The sequence below is a fragment of the Crotalus tigris genome, unplaced genomic scaffold (genome assembly GCF_016545835.1).
Source record: "Crotalus tigris isolate CLP2741 ecotype Arizona unplaced genomic scaffold, ASM1654583v1 scf7180000024359.8030256, whole genome shotgun sequence".
Classification (NCBI taxonomy): Eukaryota; Metazoa; Chordata; class Lepidosauria; order Squamata; family Viperidae; genus Crotalus; species Crotalus tigris.
This window is the reverse complement of record NW_024100528.1, coordinates 5,517,660-5,544,050: the sequence shown is the minus strand read 5'-3', so window position 1 is coordinate 5,544,050 and position 26,391 is coordinate 5,517,660. Positions and strand designations below refer to the sequence as shown.

Genomic DNA, 26,391 nt, shown 5'->3' with positions numbered 1-26,391 from the left:
TTTCTAAACTATGCCTCCTGCTCATTTTGAATGTGTACTTATTTTGGGGGGCTTATTTTTGTGCTGGAAAGCTGTAAAACTCTAACAAGTATTCCCATTTGCACTTTTTCCCTCTGTCTTTTGCCCATTTACCCTGAATCCTACTGTGATAAATTACAGCAGCAGCTTGGAAATCACTTATTTTATTTCCTTGCAATTCCTGAGAACTCTGACATGTGCTTTATCTAGATAACTGCAAAAAAATGCACATAAGAAATGGCTTTCCAGATTCTGCCACTACCATGAGTAATCTGAAGACTGAGGGGGGGAAAAAGTGAACAATAAGCAAATCAGAAAGATTTTAGGAATGGGATCAGCCAAATCATTTTGTCAGATGTTCTCTTTAATATGTAGTTGGACCTGTCTATATCACAGTAAAGCTCTATCACTATAGATGGGGTGTAATTTTATTGTGCTGGCTTTGGGTGTTTCTTCTTACATTGCACAGAGAAAATTCCAAGAAATACATAAAATCTCTGTAGAGAGGGATTTTTCCCTAGTAGGAAAAAAAATGGAGATGAAAGAAAGAGGTGGACCTGAGTATTTATGAAATGCCATTGTTTGTGATAAATGGAGCAATGATTTGGAAAGGTTTATATGAGTCCCTACATTTCCCAAACCTTCCTTCTACAATGGGAGCATCTATAATAAGGGCCACTTAGCAATACAAATTTCCTTCTTTAGTGCATAATGGTAGCCTGAATAAAAGTTGAATTACAAAGCAGGCTAACCCAGCACATTCTTTGAGTAATGACTGTTATTTGTATCAAGAAAATAAAAAGGAGTTATGAGAACAATCAAAGGACTGATCAAAAGTGATTGTGAAAGAATAACTGAGAAGGAGTCGTGGACATTTCTAATTAAAAAAAAATAAAAGGTAAAGCCCTGGAAATTATTTTTTTTATTTTTTAAGTTTAAGAACAATAATAAAAACTATAACAAATTAAATAGAACAGAAAAAGCGAAAAGAAAAAAGGAACAGAAAAAGCCAAAAGTGGAATGAGAAAATAAAATAGAAAAAAAAGAACAAAATATAAAGATATAAAGAAATTCCAATATTCCTCCACAGATAAAGGCACAACTGTATTTCAACCTCTCTCTCTAAAGTTACACCACGACTCTTATTTTCTAGTGTTTTTTTCAAAACATCCATAATCATCAGTCATTAATAAATGCAGATACTGTGTTTTGTCTAATCAAATAAGCTAATAAAGCAATTAATTCATCACAACAAGATCTGTCAATTTCACCAACCATTCTATCTTTGAGCATGTAATAATCTCATCACAGTCATCATATACTAAAATATTCTCATGACTCCTTTATGTATCCATTAAACCTAAAAGGAAAAAAATTACTGCTTCAACTGAATATTAATCTTTAAAATCCTCTGTATCAATACAGTATATGTATTTGAATCCAAATTCTTTTTTTATATATAGTGTTTGTAATATATTGACCACAACTGTTTTAAATCACTTGCTTAATGTCTGACCTACATTGCTGTATTGTTTAACAGTTGCTACTGAAAGCCAGAATGGCTTCTCCAAGCTGATAATGAGATTTGTGGTGGGAAACTGTTACTTTAAACCTATTGGTTGCCACCTAGAGGCTAACTATATACATAGCTGTGCAGCAGCCTTTAGGGCTGCCTCTGTTCTGAATTAATAAACTTGTTGTTGTTTCAACACTCTGCCTCATTCAATGCCTAAAGAACCGAAGATATAACAGTGTTCCTATTAGGATTTCCTTAATTACAATTGCACCTGTATCATCAAACTTCAATCTAGTATTAAAATGCCACTGCAGCCCTTGATCTCTGGCCTTCTTCCTGACAAAATGCACAAGGACATGCTTAGAACAGCACACCCCGCCCCCAAAACACTTTTGGGCCTCAGGGACTGGTTCTGCGGATAAAGGCTTTTCCAGACCTGAGGAGGGAGTAGTCAAAATTAGTCTGTCAGACTTCCTCCCTCCCTCTGACTCTCCTTTCCTCTTGTCTGCAGGAAACAGAATTGGGTACAAATTTCAGTGGATCTTTGGAAATATAATTAATTTTGAATCCAGTTCCTAAATATTATTGGAAGCAAAAATACTACTATACTATATAACAGTGTGGTTATTTCTTATCTTTTATTCAGCTCAGTTTATTTAAGTTGATGTTTGACCAGCAGACAATATAAAGTAGGCAATACAAAATTAACACTAATTTTTTAATCTGTAATGGTAGATCTTAATAGTCTTACCTAAATTTACAATAATATATATATACACTTAGTCTATAAACTAAAAACTTCAAAATTACAGTATATGTAAATACATATTGTATGTATGAAATCTTTATTTTAAGTCCTAAATATGAAACAACAATAAGGCTAAAGCTTATAGAGTTAAAACTATAAATGAATAACTTCTCCATTCTAACAGCTATGAGTTATTTTACTTTTTTTCTGAAGCAGCTTGTCATGATTAAAAATACCTGGTCTTGGGTCTAACCATAGGACTGGGATAATACCTAATAAAATTAAAAATAACTGCTACCGTGTTTCCCTGAAATTAAGACCTACCCCCAAAATAAGCCCTAGCTTGATTTGGGGGGGGGTTCTAATATAAGCCCTACCCAAAAATAAACTCTAGTTTTGGGGTAAGGCACACACCTAAAAATCAAGCTAAGGCAGGGGTGGAGCTTACCATTGCAGTGAGGCCGCCCATGGATCGACACTTGCCTTGCCAGCCCACTTCTTCCACAGCCAAAGGAGCAGCTTCATTCAGCATCTAAGAATGGAGCTCAGGCCTGCATTTCGCAGTCAGAGGTCTGTCCTAAAGGCCTGTGCAGCTGAGAACTGAGCTATGGTTTCAATCCAGCTGCACAGGCCTTCCGGAAAGTCCTTGACGGCAAAATACAGGTCCGAGCTCCATTCTCAGCTGCAGAATAAATCTGCTCCTTAGGCTGCATAAGAAGTGGGCTGACTGGGAGGGGCTGTCGGTGTCGCAGCTGCGAGATGAGTGGAAAAGATCCCCCCTGCGAAAATAAGACCTGGTGCCTCTTTTGGAGGCAAAAAAAGACAGGATCTTATTTTCTGGGAAACACAAATAATTTTAAAAATAATTTATAATAATAATTTACAATAATAAAATTAGATACAAAGATTGAAATTACAAATATAGCACATAGCCCAATTCTTACTAAATATCAATTCCCATAGTACTTTATTCAGTGCTGCATAGAAATTGGCTACATTATAAGAAATAGAAAAGTCATTGTCAAAAACACTAAAACTTGCATTAAAACACTGATTTGTACAGTCTGGTACCCTTACAAGCAAAAGATGAATAAAAGTAGTGAATATCTCTGCTATATGTATAATGGAATTGGAAAGACCTGAAGGATCTTTGCTCATTGTTGACATGGACTTGTTGGCATATAATCAGTGCTTTTTTGTAAAAAAAAAAAGGTGCCGGAACTCATATCCTGTTAATCTTTTATTAAAAAAAATATATTCAGTTCTTAACATAAATTTAATTTATTGTATTTAAGGCAAATGTTTTGTCCAATTCTCATCTGGGAATTCTTGACTCCTTTCCTTGCTGTTAGTATCTATCGCCGAATGTCATTCTCTGAGTAACCACAGATCAACGTACTTTGAAGGATCAAAAAGTCTCAGAGGTGGTCCATCAAGTTTGATGAACAAAGGTGCTGAAATTGTCTTAGTCTTCAAGGAAGCTCTTGTTGGGGTGGCAAATAGATTCATCTGTGAAAACCCACATTCACATTCACTTGAAGAAATGGGAATGGTTCAGAGTCCATATCAAATGCAACAGTTTTTCTGGATATGTCTTTTCGAGAATGTATACATGGAATCCATGAATCATTTCTCTTTCATTTACTTGCAGTCTGATTGACAAGTTTCTAATTTCCACTTCTCCAAATGTCAGTTGAGTATTAACATCTTCAGGCCAATGTTTTTGATCAAGTATGAGAGACCAATACGCCAACTCATAGTTTTTGCTATCAAGCAATCATTTTTTGAGTGACTCAATTTTGTAAAAAATGTAATTGGGTCAATGGGAGGATCCTTTCTTGAATCTTTTTCATGAAGAAAAACAAAAGTGAAGATCACATACAGCAGCAACAGCGCATTTATAATAGAGCCCAAAGTTCTGTCTTTTTTCTTCAAAAACTTGTACCAGTATTTTTATTTTCTTATTTGCCTTATACAGGTCCATGTTGCGGTCCTGTAAGTCCAAACTTAATTCTGATAATTCTTGGAGAGCGTCACACATCAATCCTAGGTCCAATAAAAATTCTGTAGATGTGATTTTTCTTTTCAAGCCATCACAAGTGCATTTATCATTTTTATCTCTTGTAGGATCATGCGTTGCTTCTTCAAAATGATACGCAAGGAATTCAAAATTATTCCACACAGTCAAAACTGTATGCAAACTAGATGATACCCATCGAGTACTTAAAATTCTTCCAATTTTCAGCAGCTCAGCCCCCAGTAATTCTGCACATAAATGCAACTCTCTACTATTTTTCACCAATGATTTTTTAAAATAAGGAAATTATTTACCTTTCGCACGTAGTCAACCACTGTACACACACCCACTCATGTCATATAACCTGCCTTGCCTACCCTACAAGGTTTACCTTTGTAGTTGAAAAAAAAAACCCTTTCAATTTTTAGTGTATCCAAAAGACTAGGATTTTGTTCAAGGTAAGTTAATACTATTAATGTTACCATGCACTGTGTGGCTTTAAATTACAAGAATGCTATTTATTAATCTTTTGGGACATTTACCACTGGCATACCCATTTAGTTTAATGAGTGGAAATGTTAGCTTTCTATGTAGAATGAAATTGGCCCAATAAAACAAAATTTGGTTGCTTGTAAAAGATTGAATTATTTTTAAGAAGTTGTCAAACAAGGTGGAAAATTTTATATTTGGAGTTTAATATGGATATTGACTTGAAACAAATTAAAGTTGAAGCTTTGTCAGTGAACAGATTACTTTTAATTTACCTTTAAGTTAAACCCAATTTAATAAATAGATCTGATTAAACCTTATACTGTAGGTGTACCTTTACATCTGACCAATACATAATTAATATATGTTATTATTAATAATAATACCTCCGAATCACAAGACATTGGCTTTATTTTTATTCTTCCCCTCTGCAGTTTGAATATAAAATATAAAAGACTAAAAAGAGATTTTCGTAGACATCCCAGCCTTTGAACTACCCAAGGAACTGAAACAGCAAAGTTTCACTGTCGGGCAAGCTTCCACGCCAGCCACCTTTCTTTCCTCTCGCTTTCCCCTCTTTTTAACCTCACACCCCACCTTCTGTAAGGAAAGGCAAAAGGGTCACTCACTCTTTTGTGAAAGATGGCCTCCATGTTTATGTGTCTCCAACTGGCACCATCGGCTTCCACACCACATGGTCAGAACCACCCAATCAAGCCACAGCTGTGTTGCTCTGACGCCCCATGGCTCCTCCTACAGGAGGCAGATAGTGCCAGAGGGGACCCCGTTCTGGTGGGCTCGCACCATACTGCCAGCAGAGCATTTTCAAAAGCAACTAAGGATAGGAAGGGCAACACTAGGAAAAGAACACAAGTCCGGAATATCTGTTGAAAAAAAGTGCCGGAACACCATTCTGGTGGGTTCTATGACAAAAAAAGTCCTGCATATAATTAGTCAACTAGTCAATATATAATGGAGAACATATTCCATAGTGACTACTGGGTCATCAACATGCAGATACAACCCGTCCATTTCAAAGGATCCTTTATATTTTCCTTCTAGCACAGCTGAGGGGGAGGCATTGAAATGTGCCAAGATATCTTCTATATTTGGCATTTCTAACCATTTTAGATGGAAAATAGATACAATCTTAGATTCATAATAGGACAGTTTGAAACTCTGTCTAGGTCAAATTGCTATAATATGTAAACTATATGTTGTCTTAGTTTGGTCATTTTCCTTTGAGAATAAATAAATGGAGGATAACCTCAATACAGACCATTTAGTACAGTTATTTTCCATGAAGATAGTATTATAAATTCAAAATATTAAATAAATTTGTTTAGAAATTCAGCTTGGTGGATTACATTTTTAGGTGAGGCTGGACTTGATCTTAACAATCTCTTAGCATTTCACCTTCTTTCCTATTAACTTTTGTTTGACTTCATAATTTTTTTGGTTTCTTTCTCATCTCCCTTCTAACTCTTGCTGCCCCCTGGCCAAGTTGTGTTACTAATATATAGCAATGGTATACTGAGAAACACATTTGTTCTTCCCTTTCCTTTTCCTCTTTTCTATTTTTTTCTGCAATATTATTAAAACTGCTCCATCAACTGGCTGTAATGGGAACATCTGTATTTTCTCTTTTGCCCATATTCATGACATGACATAATGTCTGCCCTCACTAAGATCCTATAACACCAAGATAATTGAAACATAACTCACTGTAAATTACAGAGTGCTGTTCAAGGCAAGGGCCCAGCCATGCTTTCTAACATATATTCCTTTAAAGGGAGATGCATAGAGAAAACAAAGCCATTTAAAGTCCAGGGCAAACATGGGAGTGGAACAGGATGAATGAGCACTGAAATCCATACAGAAATCTACAGATACAGACAACAGCCAAAAATAACCTTAGTTGGAAAGTGATACCCAGTAGAGATGTGATCATATAGTTGATTATTCTTAAACAGTTAGCTAAAGATGTGTAATGATATGTAAAAATGATCTTGGGAGATTGGGCCCATGGACACTGCCTAGGGAATAGTTAGATAAAAGACAGCATGGATCTGCAGCTGGATAGTGGGTGGGGCAAGAGGCTCAGAAAACACCCTCTCTAATTTCTTTGGGTGTAAAGTAGACAGCAGAATTGTACTTTCAGACTTGCAAAATTCACCTAATGTAGCTTTACAATAAAGTAGATTTAGCTCATGTGGTCATGTTTCCTATCTGATCCACCTGCTAAGGCTAACAAAATAAAATATTTGTCCTAATTGTAGGACTTAAGAAGCTATCATCCCAAAGAGACCAGGCAGATCTCCACATTTTTTATTCTCCTTTTTCCTTAGCAGGGAGGGATTATTGATTCTGAGATAGCAGATGTGAGAAATTATGATATATACCTATATATACTCATAATACTTAAAAATATTTATACCCTGACCTTTAATTAGCCTGGAAGTAATAATTACTGGATTTTAGTAGCAATTAGAAAAAATACACTAATGAGGTAATTCAAAGATTATTATTTTTAAAATAATTTTGAAAATGAAGACCTGGTATGAGTGAGGGAGAAACACATTAGAACAGAACTAGAGTATTCTTGGGAAAGGGTAATATGTAATACTCCCACATACCAGAAATACTATATGGATAATAACTATTACTTCTACAAGTAGGTTTCCCTTTTTGTATGGAGGAGAAAATCCAAAGACAATTCAGAAAAAAAAAATGTCCTGTAGAATACTCACCTAATCTGACAGTCAGATATTTCCCTATGATGTATAAGAATCAACCCAACTATCTGTTGTAGGGGGGAAAGTGTTATGAAGATTGGGATAAAAGTTCTCCAACAATAATTTAAACCTAGAGGCTTCTTCAAGACTTTATATCTTTTAGACTAGCAGTCTATGATGAAGAAAATATTTTGAACTTTTTCCTCACTCCCCCTCATGTTTGCAATGATAAAATATGTTAGAAACATACTGTGAAAAATTTATACATTCAGAAATATGGTGCAGTGAATTCAGCAAGATAAGTGGGCCTGGGACAAGCAGCCTTTCTCTTTTTTCTGTCTTTATATAGATATAAATGTTTATGTTTGTATGTACATATAAAAGGTAAAGGCTTTTATATGTACATGTACACGTGTCTGACTCTAGGGGATAGTGTTCATTTCCATTTCTTAGTCGAGGGACCCAGCATTGTCCAAGATATTTCCATGGTCATATGACCAGCATGACTATATGCCAAGGCACATGGAACACTGTTACCTTCCCACTGAAGTGGTACCTATTTATCTACTTGCAGTTGCATGCTTTGGAACTGCATATTACATATACATATAAAATAAATGAAAGAGTTGATAGAAACACTACATGATTCCCAGGACATATTGGGGGAAATCCAAGATGTTCATAACCTAGTCAGCATTGAGGCTAAGCCTTTAAAAAAAACTTTAAAAATTAATTTGCTTTTTGACAGCTAGATAAATGTGCTCATGGGCATATGCCATCTGCTGGATAGATCAACTAAGGATTGGAGACTGCACGTGACACGTTTCTGAAAACTATTTCTGCAGGTCAGAGAATGAATTAGGAGGTGGAGTTAGGGAGCAGAAGTTAGTTTTCTGATGAATGGGATAAATCCAGAACTGTTCAGTAGGCTACATTCTGTGGTAAAGAAATAAGGTATTTCAGAAACTTGTAGTGCACAAAATAATACGTCAGTCTAAGAATATGCTACACAATAGAAATATGTTTTCATGAATAATAGCCTTATAAAACATAGGCAATATCTTCCATACTTATTATTGTATCGATCTTCTCAATTTGCAACACTACCATTTACTCTTTATTTCTGGTATTCCCATGTTGGGTATGTATCAATTTTGTCCATTTCTTTGGAAGACAGATTTTTATTATTAGAAAAATTGCCATAAATTACGCACATATCTAATGTCATGTCATATAAGAAAGATAGCACTGCAAAACAATTTGTACTTCATTTTCAATTATATCAGACTGGGCAATGGAATTATCCCAATGTGATAGGTGTTTTCTCTTGGAGCTGTATAGATTTTGCCTGAAGCTTTTGACCTGACTCATGACTTTTACTTTTCTACCATATCTATATTTCTTTATTTATAAATTATTTTAATGAATTGTACATATAAAATCTGCTTTCTGTTTATAGTGCATTGCTCTATGAATTATACTTGAATATCTTTGTAAACATAATTACTTTTAACCCAAGGGATATTTGTTATAAATTTGGAGGTTTCATCCTGGGCTTCCTTGAATGGTCTTGAGTTTAATTCTAATTCTGGTTGTTTTGTTTGGTATACTCCTGCAGTAGTCTTGTAAACTTCCACAGTTTTTATCTTCATTGTCTTATCCAACTCAGCTGGCAAATGATTTTGAAGTGCTCTGTGAATCACTGGCTGTTCCAGATTTTTTTGTACAAATGAACATAAACTGAAACAGCCAGTGATCTACAATTATGTAGCTATGTAAGAATAGTCCAATGGACATCAGTTTGAAAATCCAGAGATTAGGGAAACAGGACCAAACAATAAACCCAGATTCAGCAGGAAGAAGTAAGACTACACCCAAAAGCATGTCTGGAATGTAAAACAATTGTTATAAAGAAATGAAACACCAGTAAAATAGAGCCAAAGCACAGTTTAAGATTGCCTTCCTAGTCAAGCAAACTTCTTTTACCCTCCTTCCTCCATAGAACATAATCAACATAATCTTCCAAGATTATAATTCATTATAATTCATTATTATAATTCATTATTTTTCTACGTACTTTCCCTCTCCAATGTTTTACAGGAGTTATTATAACTTTATAATATAACATTATTAAGTAGAATTATTATTTTTATAATAGTGATGATAATTGTGCCAACAAGTTAGCATTAACTTGTAGTGACTATTTAGATTTCTCCAGGATGATCCGTATGGAACTTGGTCCTTCATATTTTCCAAAGGTGCACCCATTACCACTGTGATTGAGTCCATCCACTTTTATGTTGGTTGCCTTCTTCATTTCTTTACTTCCATTCTTCCAAGCATTATAGTATTGTCAAGAGCAAGGATCCTCAACCCCTGGGCTGTGCAAGTTTGAACATTTGGCATCTTTCCTTGATGATGCTAAGCATTATTTCATTTCTGTGTGAAAATAAAGATATTGTACAATAGTTTTTCACAATCCTTTAGTCACATTTTTGGTATGGTATATAGCCTGATCTTTTCCAATTGGTTGCCTTCTGTGTCCTTCTCCAGAATTTCCAGCATAGTTCATTAGAACCTATTGTGATCCATTAGAAGAGAAGCAATTTCTTCTGTTGTTAGTCAAATTTCTTACTTGGTGATGATTAATGTACTGAACTAAATTTATCTTCTAGAAGTTCTTATAAATAGGGAATATCTTCTAAGATATCTTGGAAGGAATATTTTTGCTGTATCTTATATGTTGTCCACTCCATTATACAATATGTTGTCACTTCCAATATATTAGACCCCTACCAACTATTAAGCTCCTAACTAACTCCATGCTAATCGAATGCTCCAGGAAATAGACAGGTCTTCATGGTCTTCTAGAAAGCTAAAAGGGTAGATACCTCTTGAACATAAAGTGAAAGGATATTCTAAAGGCTGGGCCAGCTACAGAGAAGGCAAACATTTGAGGTCTCACTTGGTGACAACATTTTAGGGAGGGGACCTGAAGCACACCCATTCTATGCAATGGTGGAGTAGTATAGCATATAACGTGGACTTGTGGCATGAAGGGCTTTAAAGATGATTATCTATATCTTTAATTGCACCTGGATAACAATAGGAAGCTAGGATAGCTTATGCAATGTTAGTATAACATGGATGAACCCCAGAGAACCGACAATTTCATATTCTAGTGCATTCTGGAACAGTTGCAGCTTTCATATGGTTTTCCAAGGCCTTCTATACATTGTGGGCAATAATTCAAATGGGAAATTACTAAAATATGAATGACTGTTTACAAATTGGCAAAAATGATACATAAAATGAATTTATGTAAATCCCTTGGCTATGGGTTACCACTTGCTTTTTTAGCAGGAGATGTGAGTCCAGAAAGACCCCAATATTGTGTACCAGATCTATCTGGGGGAGTGAATAGACGACAAAGAACTGGAGAAGATAACAAAATACAAAGACCTACAAATAGAAATAGAAAGACTGTGGCAAAAACAAGCAAGGGTAGTACCAATAGTAAGAGGCTCCTTGGGTGCAATCCCAAAACAACTGGAGCACCACTTGAACACCATCGGCATTGACAAATTCGCTATTAGTCAATCGACGATATCTGTAATACCATCAAACATCCACATCTGCCTATCCCAGGTCCTGGGTAAGGACTCAATAGGCAGACAAAATGCCAAATCCAGTCTGAACATCTGTCTGACTGTGCGATGATCCATAATAATAATAATAATAATAATAATAATAATAATAATAATAATAATAATAATAATAGGCACTACCTTGACGCCCCCAGTGAGGCACTACCTTGACGTGGTTGTGAGGCTTGTGCACTCTGAGGAAGATGAGAGCTATGCCAGAGGTTCAAACATACTGGACAGGTCTCATCAGAGGTCAGACAAAGAGTGTCTCTCCCATAAAAAATATGGTGAGACGTAAATTTCAGAATGCCATACCGGCTCGGACGTCGCCCGGGTTAACAAGGTCCGCACTAGATATTGGAGGTCCTGGATATCTGGTGAAAAATGGGTTACAGGACTCAGGACTGTTGGCTGAGCAACCAGGGCTAGCAGCTGCAGAACTACTGGAAGAAAAGGTGTTTACCCGTCGCAGGTACACAGTGATGGAAAACAAAGACATAATGATCTGTTACTACAGATCAAGTCCAACAAGGCGAGGATATCTAAAACGAATGCACCAATTCTGGAAAGAACAACATCCAGAATCAGAAATAACAGAACAGAGACTAGCAGATCAACGCCGATTTATAACACGAAATAAAGTATTCACAGAAACAGAATTGGACGAACTGCAAAGGTTTACCCAGGGCAAAGAAATCAAAGCCTTACCAGAAGTAATTCAGAATGTAGAGGCAAACCAGGGGGAGTTGGCAGTGAAGAATCCAGCAGAGATATACAACTGTTCTCATTTGGAAACCAGGCACCTCTTCCTCAGGAAGAACAAAACCCTCTAACTAAAGAAATAAAAGAATTGAAACAAAGAATAACTGAGCATCTAGAACAGCACAAAAACAACAGAATAAGGCTGCCTGCATTGAAGCTTGTTCCAAAGAAACAGCTAGCACAAGCATTAAAAGATGCAAATACTGCAATAGCAAGTATAAGCACCAATTCACTGCAAGAAACAAACCAACTAATGTACAGCACAGCTGCAGTTATAACAGAATACCTGGGATGCAAAATCAACAAAGAAGAAAAACAAACAAACAGTGCACCACAAAAATGGAAGGTTAGACTAGAAAATAAGATCAGCAAGTTAAGATCACATGCAAGCAAGCTAGAACAGATGAAAGAAAAGAAGCTGAAGAACAAGAAGACCAAAGAATACCTAATCAAGAAATACCACTTAGAAACAAGGAAGATCAAGGAAGCACTGGAAATAATAAAGCAACAAATAACAGCTATAGCCAGGAAAATCAGTAGATATGAAGCTCGAATTGCAAACTATAGGCAGAACCTCCAATTTCAATCCAATCAGAAACGTTTCTACCAATCCATCAATGGAGAAACTGCAAGGAATCAGTCAGTACCTGACAAGGAAGAAACAGTGCAGTTCTGGAAGCAGATATGGGATAACCCAAAGAAATACAACAAGGATGCGGCTTGGTTAAAAGAGGTGGATGCAAATAAAACAGAAGTTGAAATGAAAGAACTAGTAATAACAACAAAAATGGTAGAAAAAAGAGCAAAGAAAATCAAAAATTGGTCAGCACCAGGTGAAGATGAACTGCATGGGTTTTGGTTGAAACATCTAACTGTTATACACCCACTCATTGCCAAGCAGTTCAACAATATACTACAAGGAGGAGAAATTGAAAAGTGGCTAACAACTGGGAAAACCTACCTAATAATGAAAAATCCAGCAAAAGGGGCAACACCAGGTAACTACAGGCCAATTACCTGCTTACCAACAACTTTCAAATTACTAACTGGTGTGGTAGCTGATGCAGTGCAACAGCATCTAGTTGAAAACAATCTCTTTCCACCTGAGCAGAAAGGAAACCGCCCCAATAGCAGAGGAACAAAAGATCAACTCCTAATAGACAAAATGATCTTGGAAAACTGCAAGAGAAGGAAGACCAACCTGAATGTGGCATGGATTGACTACAAAAAGGCATTTGACTCTCTGCCACATGATTGGATAATCAAGTGCCTAGAAATAACAGGAGTAAGTAGAAACATCAGAAAATTTGTGCAAAAATCGATGGCACAATGGAAGACACAGTTGCAGATCAATGGTGAAAAGCTGGGAGAGGTTAATATCAAGAGAGGAATATTTCAAGGAGATTCATTATCACCATTACTATTTGTTATTGCACTGTTTCCTCTGTCAACAATACTGAATAACTCAGGACATGGTTATCAAACATCAAAAACATCTGCTAGACTATCCCATCTCCTTTACATGGATGATCTGAAGCTGTATGGAAAAACGCCATCTGAAATAGAATCGCTGCTCAACACTGTCCGTATATATAGCCAAGATATTGTAATGGAGTTTGGCTTGGACAAATGTGCCACACTTACTATCAAACAAGGAAAAATAGTGAAAACTGAAGGAATCAAGATGCCCCACGAAAATAACATTAAGAGTCTGGATGAGGAAGATACTACAAATACTTGGGTATCCTTCAAGCTGACAACATCAAGCACACTGAAGTCAAGAAAAAGATTAGAGGTGAATACATCAAGAGAGTGAAGAAGATCTTAAAGTCCAAACTCAATGGAGGAAATACCATAAAGGCAATCAACACCTGGGCAATCCCAGTCATTAGGTACACAGCTGGAATAGTGGACTGGACTCAAGCAGAACTAAAAGCAATGGATAGGCAGACCAGAAAAATAATGACAATGAATCATGCCCTTCATCCACGCAGTGACATTGATAGACTTTATCTACCAAGGCAAATAGGTGGGCGTGGAATGCTACAAGTACATCAGATGGTTGAAGAAGAAAAAATGGCTTTGGAAGAATATCTGAAGAACAATGATGAAGATGCACTGAAATTAGTATATCAGGAAGGCTTACTAACTACTGGAGAGACCAAACTGGCCTACAAGAAAGACCAAATGAAGAACAAAATAGAGGCATGGGAAGACAAAGCACTACATGGCCAATACATTAAAAAAATAGCTGGGAAAGCAGATAATAATAAAACCTGGCAATGGCTAAGAGCAGGAAAATTGAAGAAAGAGACCGAGGGACTAATTCTGGCTGCACAAGACCAAGCTTTAAGGACAAATGCATACAAAGTCAAAATTGAGAAGACAGCAACAGACAGTAAGTGCCGCCTATGCAAAGAAGCTGAAGAAACAGTGGACCACTTGGTAAGCTGTTGCAAGAAGATTGCACAGACTGATTACAAGCAGCGGCATGACAAAGTAGCAACAATGGTGCATTGGAAGATCTGCAAAAAATATCATTTGCCTGTAAGCAAAAACTGGTGGGATCATAAAATAGAGAAAGTCATAGAAAATGATAAAATTAAACTGCTCTGGGACTTCAGAATTCAAACAGACAAGCACCTGCAACATAACACCCCAGACTTAACAATTGTCGATAAGAAAGACAAAAAAGTCTGGATAGTGGACGTGGCAGTGCCTGGAGACAGCAGAATAGAAGAGAAAGAACTGGAGAAGATAACAAAATACAAAGACCTACAAATAGAAATAGAAAGACTGTGGCAAAAGCAAGCAAGGGTAGTACCAATAGTAATAGGCTCCTTGGGTGCAATCCCAAAACAACTGGAGCACCACTTGAACACCATTGGCATTGACAAATTGCTATTAGTCAATTGCAAAAGGCGGCCTTATTAGGAACTGCTTCCATCCTGCGACGATACCTGTAATACCATCAAACATCCACATCTGCCTATCCCAGGTCCTGGGTAAGGACTCGATAGGTAGACAAAATGCCAAATCCAGTCTGAACATCTGGCTGACTGTGCGATGATTGATAATAATAATAATAATAATAATGATAAAATTAAACTGCTCTGGGACTTCAGAATTCAAACAGACAAGCACCTGCAACATAACACCCCAGACTTAACAATTGTCGATAAGAAAGACAAAAAAGTCTGGATAGTGGATGTGGCAGTGCCTGGAAATAGCAGAATAGAAGAGAAAGAACTGGAGAAGATAACAAAATACAAAGACCTACAAATAGAAATAGAAAGACTGTGGCAAAAGCAAGCAAGGGTAGTACCAATAGTATAGGCTCCTTGGGTGCAATCCCAAAACAACTGGAGCACCACTTGAACACCATTGGCATTGACAAATTCGCTATTAGTCAATTGCAAAAGGCGGCCTTACTAGGAACTGCTTCCATCCTGCGACGATACCTGTAATACCATCAAACATCCACGTCTGCCTATCCCAGGTCCTGGGTAAGGACTCGATAGGTAGACAAAATGCCAAATCCAGTCTGAATATCTGGCTGACTGTGCGATGATCCATAATAATAATAATAATACTTAGTATATCAGGAAGGCTTACTAACTACTGGAGAGACCAAACTGGCCTACAGGAAAGACCAAATGAAGAACAGAATAGAGGCATGGGAAGACAAAGCACTACATGGCCAATACATGAAAAAAATAGCTGGGAAAGCAGATAATAATAAAACCTGGCAATGGCTAAGAGCAGGAAAATTGAAGAAAGAGACCGAGGGACTAATTCTGGCTGCACAAGACCAAGCCTTAAGGACAAATGCATACAAAGTCAAAATTGAGAAGACAGCAACAGACAGTAAGTGCCGCCTATGCAAAGAAGCTGAAGAAACAGTGGACCACTTGGTAAGCTGTTGCAAGAAGATTGCACAGAATGATTACAAGCAGCGGCATGACAAAGTAGCAACAATGGTGCATTGGAAGATCTGCAAAAAATATCATTTGCCTGTAAGCAAAAACTGGTGGGATCATAAAATAGAGAAAGTCATAGAAAATGATAAAATTAAACTGCTCTGGGACTTCAGAATTCAAACAGACAAGCACCTGCAACATAACACCCCAGACTTAACAATTGTCGATAAGAAAGACAAAAAAGTCTGGATAGTGGACGTGGCAGTGCCTGGAGACAGCAGAATAGACGAGAAAGAACTGGAGAAGATAACAAAATACAAAGACCTACAAATAGAAATAGAAAGACTGTGGCAAAAGCAAGCAAGGGTAGTACCAATAGTCATAGGCTCCTTGGGTGCAATCCCAAAACAACTGGAGCACCACTTGAACACCATTGGCATTGACAAATTCGCTATTAGTCAATTGCAAAAGGCGGCCTTATTAGGAACTGCTTCCATCCTGCGACGATATCTGTAATACCATCAAACATCCACATCTGCCTATCCCAGGTCCTGGGTAAGGACTCGATAGGTAGACAAAATGCCAAATCCAGTCTGAACATCTGGCTGACTGTGCGATGATCAATAATAATAATAATAATAATAATAATAATTATAATAATAATAACAATAAAAATTTGTGCAAAAATCGATGGCACAATGGAAGACACAGTTGCAGATCAATGGTGAGAAGCTGGGAGAGGTTAATATCAAGAGAGGAATATTTCAAGGAGATTCATTATCACCATTACTATTTGTTATTGCACTGTTTCCTCTGTCAACAATACTGAATAACTCAGGACATGGTTATCAAACATCAAAAACATCTGCTAGACTATCCCACCTCCTTTACATGGATGATCTGAAGCTGTATGGAAAAACATCATCTGAAATAGAATCGCTGCTCAACACTGTCCGTATATATAGCCAAGATATTGTAATGGAGTTTGGCTTGGACAAATGTGCCACACTTACTATCAAACAAGGAAAAATAGTGAAAACTGAAGGAATCAAGATGCCCCACGAAAATAACATTAAGAGTCTGGATGAGGAAGAGTACTACAAATACTTGGGTATCCTTCAAGCTGACAACATCAAGCACACTGAAGTCAAGAAAAAGATTAGAGGTGAATACATCAAGAGAGTGAAGAAGATCTTAAAGTACAAACTCAATGCAGGAAATACCATAAAGGAAATCAACACCTGGGCAATCCCAGTCATAAGGTACACAGCTGGTAATAGTGGACTGGACTCAAGCAGAACTAAAAGCAATGGATAGGCAGACCAGAAAAATAATGACAATGAATCACACCCTTCATCCACGCAGTGACATTGATAGACTTTATCTACCAAGGCAAATAGGTGGGCATGGAATGCTACAAGTACATCAGATGGTTGAAGAAGAAAAAATGGCTTTGGAAGAATATCTGAAGAACAATGATGAAGATGCACTGAAATTAGTATATCAGGAAGGCTTACTAACTACTGGAGAGACCAAACTGGCCTACAAGAAAGACCAAATGAAGAACAGAATAGAGGCATGGGAAGACAAAGCACTACATGGCCAATACATGAAAAAAATAGCTGGGAAAGCAGATAATAATAAAACCTGGCAATGGCTAAGAGCAGGAAAATTGAAGAAAGAGACCGAGGGACTAATTCTGGCTGCACAAGACCAAGCCTTAAGGACAAATGCATATAAAGTCAAAATTGAGAAGACAGCAACAGACAGTAAGTGCCGCCTATGCAAAGAAGCTGAAGAAACAGTGGACCACTTGGTAAGCTGTTGCAAGAAGATTGCACAGACTGATTACAAGCAGCGGTATGACAAAGTAGCAACAATGGTGCATTGGAAGATCTGCAAAAAATATCATTTGCCTGTAAGCAAAAACTGGTGGGATCATAAAATAGAGAAAGTCATAGAAAATTATAAAATTAAACTGCTCTGGGACTTCAGAATTCAAACAGACAAGCACCTGCAACATAACACCCCAGACTTAACAATTGTCGATAAGAAAGACAAAAAAGTCTGGATAGTGGACGTGGCAGTGCCTGGAGATAGCAGAATAGAAGAGAAAGAACTGGAGAATATAACAAAATACAAAGACCTACAAATAGAAATAGAAAGACTGTGGCAAAAGCAAGCAAGGGTAGTACCAATAGTGGTAGGCTCCTTGGGTGCAATCCCAAAACAACTGGAGCACCACTTGAACACCATTGGCATTGACAAATTTGCTATTAGTCAATTGCAAAAGGCGGCCTTATTAGGAACTGCTTCCATCCTGCGACGATACCTATAATACCATCAAACATCCACATCTGCCTATCCCAGGTCCTGGGTAAGGACTCGATAGGTAGACAAAATGCCAAATCCAGTCTGAACATCTGGCTGACTGTGCGATGATTGATAATAACAACAACAACAACAACAACACAATAAACATGAAAAGAAATGCAATATATAAAGTTGAACTACAACCATTACTGCAATTTGAAACCGAAAACTTTCTTTCTCAGTTCAATGAATGCACTGAAAACAAAATTGCATCTGCAAGAAGGTAACCTATTGTTTGCCTGTTATATCATCAAAGGAAGAGCCATAGAGAATATGATGAATCATGTCTTCTATTTGGCTGGCACTGCAGGGGCAGAGATATTGTTTCCTGGGTTCTTCTCTCAAAATATGCTGAAGACATAACCCATAAGAAGACCTATGTAAACCTCTTCCTCAATGGATCATTGGCAATGTTAATGAGATACTAAGATAATGTAACCTTGTGCTATATAAATAACATACCTAACTAATTACACTATGAATTTCAAGACTTTTAAATAAGACTTTGGAAGTATGACTCAGTGAACCTTGTAATTTTTTTCTCTCAGCTATGAAACTTTACTACTACTACTACTACTACTACTACTATTATTATTATTATTATTATTATTATTATTATTGATCATTGTACAGTCAGCCAGATGTTCAGACTGGATTTGGGATTTTGTCTACCTATTGAGTCCTTACCCAGAACCTGGGATAGGCAGATGTGGATGTTTGATGGTATTACAGATATCGTCGCAGGATGGAAGCAGTTCCTAATAAGGCCGCCTTTTGCAATTGACTAATAGCGAATTTGTCAATGCCAATGGTGTTCAAGTGGTGCTCCAGTTGTTTTGGGATTGCAACCAAGGAGCCTATGACTATTGGTACTACCCTTGCTTGCTTTTGCCACAGTCTTTCTATTTCTATTTGTAGGTCTTTGTATTTTGTTATCTTCTCCAGTTCTTTCTCTTCTATTCTGCTATCTCAATGCACTGCCACGTCCACTATCCAGACTTTTTTGTCTTTCTTATCGACAATTGTTAAGTCTGGGGTGTTATGTTGCAGGTGCTTGTCTGTTTGAATTCTGAAGTCCCAGAGCAGTTTAATTTTATCATTTTCTATGACTTTCTCTATTTTATGATCCCACCAGTTTTTGCTTACAGGCAAATGATATTTTTTGCAGATCTTCCAATGCACCATTGTTGCTACTTTGTCATGCCGCTGCTTGTAATCAGTTTGTGCAATCTTCTTGCAACAGCTTACCAGGTGGTCCACTGTTTCTTCAGCTTTTTTGCATAGGCGGCACTTACTGTCTGTTGCTGTCTTCTCAATTTTGACTTTATATGCATTTGTCGTTCAATCATTGTGTAACTGCAATGGGTAAACACCTTTTCTTCCAGTAGTTCTGCAGCTGCTGGCCTGGTTGCTCAGCCAACAGTCCTGAGTCCTGTAACCCATTTTTCACCAGATATCCAGGAACTCCAATATCTAGCGTGGACCTTGTTAACCCGGGCGACATCCGAGCCGGTATGGTATTCTGAAATGTACGTCATCATCATCATCATCATCATCATCATCATCATCATCATCATCATTATTATTATTATTATTATTATTATTATTATTATTATTATGCTTGTCATACAGTGTTGTTGAAACCAGGGGTCACAACAATAAACTTAGTATTTGCTTGCATTGTCTTGGTTGTCTTTTTAGAGAAACAATGATTTCATCATATGCACATTAAAAAGATATACTGTTTAGCCTCAGGCTCAAGTGAGTTCAGAGCTGATATTGCAGTATTTACAGAATGTTGTGAGAATAAGCCACCCTATTTATTGGGTGGAAAATAAATAATAAAATAAAATAAAAATAATAAAATAAGATAAAATAAAATAATGTAAAGTGCATTTTGAAAAGAGTAGTTAGATTCATAGAACATGTTTAATTTTGATACTGAATTAATCCATTCTCTGTGTTTGCATAACACACTGAAGTATAAATTAATCAGAGAGATGGGTTTAGAAAACATAAAGTCAAAGGTTCAAACTAACTGAGGTTAGCACTTTGTATGAACGTATTATGTGGAGAAAATATATTCCACTGTATGAGACTGCCTTTGACATAAGAAAGCAAATCCAGTTGTTCTCATTGAGATAGTTTCTTAATTTCTTCCTGATTAGAAATTGGAAAACTTTATTGACCCCATGGTAAAGTCATTTTTTGATCTGATAGATAAACAGAGGCAGCAGTATGAGATTGACTATGATCAGACTTTTTGCTTGCTGTTGTATATAACACTGTTGAAGCATAACAATTAAATTGGCAGCATAGTGGTTTATCATGCAATGTATCAATTTAGCCATAGACATAAATGATGGAGGACAAAATGTGATGGGTACAGTTATAGAAGAAGGGTTTTCTTAACATTAATTCAGTAGAAATGAATTAGTTTTGTAGAAAATCTTTCATAAATGAAAAGATATTAAAATCATCCTGATGAAGAAACTCTCAAAAAATATAACACTGAGTGCATAGAAAATCTTCCAGTCTCTGTTTTTTGCCTTCTTAGGATATGCAACTTCAAGAGTAAGCTTTTTGGTGTCTAATGAAACATAATCTAAGTTAGATGGGCAACCAGATACTGACAAGAGCAAAATGTGATTATACCTCTTAGATGTGAAGTAAAGATCAAATGTGACTCCGACAGATCTAATTATCTAATGTCCTCTTTTATCATGAGTATATGTACAGAAAAAGAAGTACATGATAGAAACATAAATGATATAAATTATTCTGCCTGTTACTTGGTCCTCTTGTTGCAGCTCATATTGTACAATGGCAAAGATTTCTGATTTTCCTCACATTTCTCTTGAGTCTTGCCACAATAGATGGCTTTCTAGGATTCCTGCTGTATATCCCTTCAAATGCATTCCATCAACAGTGCCAATTTGTATGAGAGTTTGCTTTTCTCTCCTTTCCTCCATCTCCCCTTTCCTTCCCTTCCCTTCCCATCCCATCCCATCCCATCCCATCTCATCCCGTCTATCTCAAGCAATGACTCTGGGCAGTTTATAATTCAGAAAATATATTATGATTAAAAATAAAAGTTTCCTCAGATAGTCAACAAAGAATTGTTTCCTGTTGATGAAAAATAATATATTCATTTAATAACTATTGCCATTAATTCTGAACATTTAAAAAAAGATATTTCTGAAAATTGAGTGAAAATTATAGAATAGTTGCTTTTATTGATAGGCAAATTGCTGCTGGTGATGATGGTGATTTAAATTTAATATTTTGAATTCATGAGAAATTCTTTTTAGTGGTTTTACCACTTTCATTTCTCCTGCATTGTATGTTAGAAGAGGGTAGCTTGAAGGTGTGTGAATTTCAACTCTTCAAATTAACAACATAAATAAAATTTGTCAGTGATGTATAAAATGGACAAAAAGTTCACAGATTTGCCTAGTTTGAATGTAAAAGTAAAAGCCCTATTTATGTTTAAAAATAGATAGAAATTTGTAAAATTGTATCTTTCACTTATCTACAAAACGAACAAATCAAAATTCTCAATCCACTAGATATATAGTATATGGCCACAGCGTAAATGTTCAAGTTATACCTGTCTCATGAAGCTATTAAGTACGAAAAACACATCAAAGAAAAAATGAAGTGCAAAAACCCTAAGGTAGTTGCCATTTAACACCATTAACATAGCAGTAATTACACTTTAAGGAACAATACAGATTTTTGTCTGGAAAAACCAATATCTCAGTTTTACTGATTCTTAATTAAGTTTTTTTAAATTTAAGTTCAGCGTTGATGATTGGAATTTATGAATATTTTTAGATAATTAAAACAGCATTATTAAATTTTCTGTACATTTGTTTTCCAAAATCAAACTAATAAATCTCTATTTTAAAAAGTATAATTTTCAGTCATTAATATTATGTTTTCTTGAAATTGTACATTCATTATTTTTCCACCAGAATTTAAATATTTATATTTGCTTCAGCTCTAGATGTCAAATATTGATGATAGGAAGAAAGAAACAAAATGAAACAACAGAATGAATGAAAACTGGTTAATTCAAAGGAAGAAACATTGTGAATGAAATAATGTGCAAATGAAAGCATTTATCTGTTCACGTCTACTAATCTAATTTGTCTACTGCTACTAAAGCAGTGGTTCTCAACCTGTGGGTCGGGACCCCATTTGGGGTCGAACGACCATTTCACGGGGGTCGCCAAACAAGGCTGTCTGCCATTTTTCCCCCTTTTCTTTGGCCACGCCCCTGGCACCCGGATGTATAAGTGGTTGGGGTTCACCACAACATGGGGAACTGTATTATGGGGTCGCGGCATTAGAAAGGTTGAGAACCACTGTACTAAAGGAAAGATACTTTCCTTGCCTTTCATTTTGTCCCTATTATATTGTCTTCTTACAGTCAGGATGAGGTTGATATCTAGGTTTATGCTGACAACACATCTTTTTATTGGATGAATAGGCAAAATCCTTCTCCAAATCATTCCAGCATGATTTTAATAGTTAGAAGTGGTAACTTTTGGATAATAAATTGATATTTAATTTTAAAGAGATGCAGGCTGTGTTCTATGAAACAGATGGCAAATTGAAATGATGAAAGCTTGCCTCTTCACTTATTCCATGCTTTGTTTTGAAAAACTGTCATGAGAAACTTCAGATTTATACCCAGAAAAACAGGATCTTTAAAAGGACAAGGCATTACAATTTACATATTGTACCACATGTGTGTGGATGAGTGAGTTGGAAAAAAAGGAAATTGGATTAAAATTATTATTATTAATTATACTGGTGAACTGTTAGGTAAATTTGTTCTATTTTGAATTTAAGAAACACTGAAAGGATTAAAATACTGGGTTTTATATACTATTCACAATTTTTCTGTTTAGTAGCCTTGAATGGCAAGGATGATGGGTTAGCCAAGCAAAGTGGGCTAATCAATGTTCTTTAATATTGTTGGTACAATTTTCCCTTGCCCCCAAGGCAGATTTAAATATTGTCAGGGTACAATGGAGGAGAATAGCAGATTCATTAAAAATCATTGTATTAGGTAAAGAACAAGTGGTTATAATTTATCTCAGAATTATCTTTTCTGCAATCATCATTATTGTGGGACAGCTAATGATATGCTTGCATATGTTTGTGAAAACTACCTGTAGATCTCTATTCTGAAATCAACAGTAAAACTAATTTGAATAAAAACAAAATATCCTGTGCCAATATGGATTTGATATATGCATCAGACAGGTAAACATGGAATTGTGCTTCTGATGGATTTCTTTTTTTTTTCAAATGTACAAATCTAAATAATATCAAGTCAAGTGTACTCTGATTAACATTGAACAAAGTCCCTATTTAGGTGATCTACTCCATTAATTCGATGAGACAGTAACATTGTCAGTAGATCTGAATAACAAATATGAATGTCTTACAATCAAAACTGTGGCTTTGATGTAATAGGAGATAATCTGATTGTAAGTACTACAGACTTTTGAACCACTACAGACTTTTGAAGATGAACTGTTACAGCCTCTTCAGAAAGTGATGGATTCCATTTTGGAAAGAGGAAGAATGCCTGAAAGCTGTACAGTTCCAAATATATCATTTTGACACAAAGAAAGTCAGGATCCAACTTTAGCAAAAAATTATTGACCAATGTCTTATCAAATATTAATTATAAAATATTTACTTATGATTTTAGCTGAAAAAAATGAAGTGTCCTCCACAACTTTAAATGTGAAAAATAATATGGCTTTTTGCATAAAAGACAGTTAAGAGATAATATCTTAAAATATTTGGAACATCAGAATAAAAACAAGCTGTATTGATTGTTTTGGATGCAGAGAAAGCTTTTGACAATTTGAATTGGGCTTTCCAGTTTAAACTTCTGGAAAATTGATGTATACATAACAAAGCCTAAATAATAGTTAATGGAAACTGATAAAACCCTGTAGAATACAAAAAAGGACATGTCAAGAATATCCCTTTTTGCCACTACTGTTCATTTTGGCTCCTGAAGTTTTGAATAGAGGCACAAGACAAATAAAGACAAAGTGAGGAAAGCTAAGGCTCAGAGTGAACTAAGGCTTGCGACCAAAGTAAAAAATAACAGAAAAGCTTCTTTCAATATGTAAAAAACAAGAAAAAAGTTAAGTAAATGATTGGTCCATTAGTGGGGGAAAGTGGCAAGAAGGTGACAAGCAACAGGGAGAAAGCAGAATTATTTAACTCGTTTTTTTGCATCTGTCTTTACACAAAGGGAAAAAACAGTCCAACCTATCAAAAACAGTACCATAAAAAACAGATTAGAAACACAAGTTGAGATAGGCAAGACAATAGTGAGTACCTGTCCAGCCTAGACGAGTTCAGATCACCAGAACCAGATGGATTAAACCCCAAGGTTCTCAAGGAACTGGCAGATGTGATCTCAGAACCACTAAACTATATTTTTCAAAGATCCTGGAGCACTGGGAAACTACCAGAGGACTGGAAAAGAGCCGATGTAGTTCCCATCTTCAAAAAAGGAAAAAAAATGGATCCAGGAAACTACAGACCTATCAGCCTGACCTCAATACCTGGGAAGATTCTGGAAAATTAATCAAACAATGAATCAGCAAACACCTAGAGGCAAACAAAGTCATTACTAAAAGCCAACATGGGTTTGTCAAAAACAGATCATGCCAGACAAATCTTATTGCATTCTTTACCAAGTGACAGAATTAGTGTATCAGAAGAATGCTGTGGATATAAATTACTTGGACTTCAGTAAGGCATTTGATAAAGTAGATCACAACATCTTCATCAACGATTTGGACGAAGGGATAGATGGGGAACTCATCAAATTGGTAGATGACACAAGCTGGCAGGAATAGCCAACACTCCAGAAAATAGGCTTAAGATACCGGATAATCTGGACAGATTAAACACTGGGTGCTATTTAACAAAATGAAATTCAATGGTGAAAAAAGTAAGGTTCTACAATCAGGCAAGAAAAACCAAATGTACAAGTATAGTATAGGTGGTACCTTGCTCAATAGTAGTAACTGTGAGAGGGACCTTGGAGTCCTAGTGGACAATCACTTAAATATGAGCCAGCAGTGCGCTGCAGCTACTAAAGAAGCCAACACAGTGCTAGGCTGTATTAACAGAGGGATAGAATCAAGATGACGTGAAGTATTTTTTTTAAAATCCTCTATTTTCTCTTTTTTTATTGAAAGTTTTTTAAATTTTACAAAACAAATCCCCTCCCCACCCACCCCCCACCCTCCCATACCCTCCCCCACCTCCCCAAACCTCCCAAACCCTCCCCCAACCTTCCCAGAGCTGAGTACCGGCTTAATTAAAATTTTTCAGAAAAAGAAAAGAAAAACTTAAAACACATATAAATCCTAAACAAATCTAAATACATTAAATTAAATAGGTTATCTTCTCTAAAAAATAATAATTGCAATCATTAAACACATTATAATATACTCTAAACATTTTCTAGTATCATACTTATATTATTATCCATCATTCTGTATAAACTCCCTCCAAAACACAAATTTAAACATTACTTTCTTTGAATATCTATACCTACAATATAAAATCTAATCTCTCCCTCTTTCTTTATCCTAGAACACAAAAATAAACATATAAACCTTCATTATACCATTAAAACTAAATACTCTTTGAATACTTAAACTAAATACTTACTTAAACTTAAACTTCTTATCTAAGATTTTCATTCAATCTCCATAATCTTCTCTCCTATCAAAAAAAAACTTAAAAGACATATAAATCCTAAACAAATCTAGGTACATTTAATTAAACAAGTTATCTTCTCTTAATAATAATAATAATAATAAAAACCCCCAATCATTAAATACATTATAATATACTCTGAACCTTTTCATATCATACTTACGTTATTATCCATCATTCTTTATAAACTCCCTCCAAAACACAAATTTAAACATTACTTAAAACATTAGAATTCCCTTATACACATTTAAATCTTTACCAATAACAAATTCCATCCACAATAAACACATTCCTTATCAGTCTCTCTTGTCCATAAACCATTAAAATTCCCTTATACACATTTAAATCTTTACCAATAACAAATTCCATCCACAATAAACACATTCCTTATCA

At 35.9% G+C, this 26,391-nt stretch overlaps 1 pseudogene; it reads right to left on the bottom strand.

Moving 5' to 3' along the window:
- Window positions 1-3,650: 3,650 nt before the first annotated feature.
- LOC120300821 overlaps window positions 3,651-26,391 on the bottom strand; it is a 34,570-nt pseudogene continuing 11,829 nt past the window's right edge.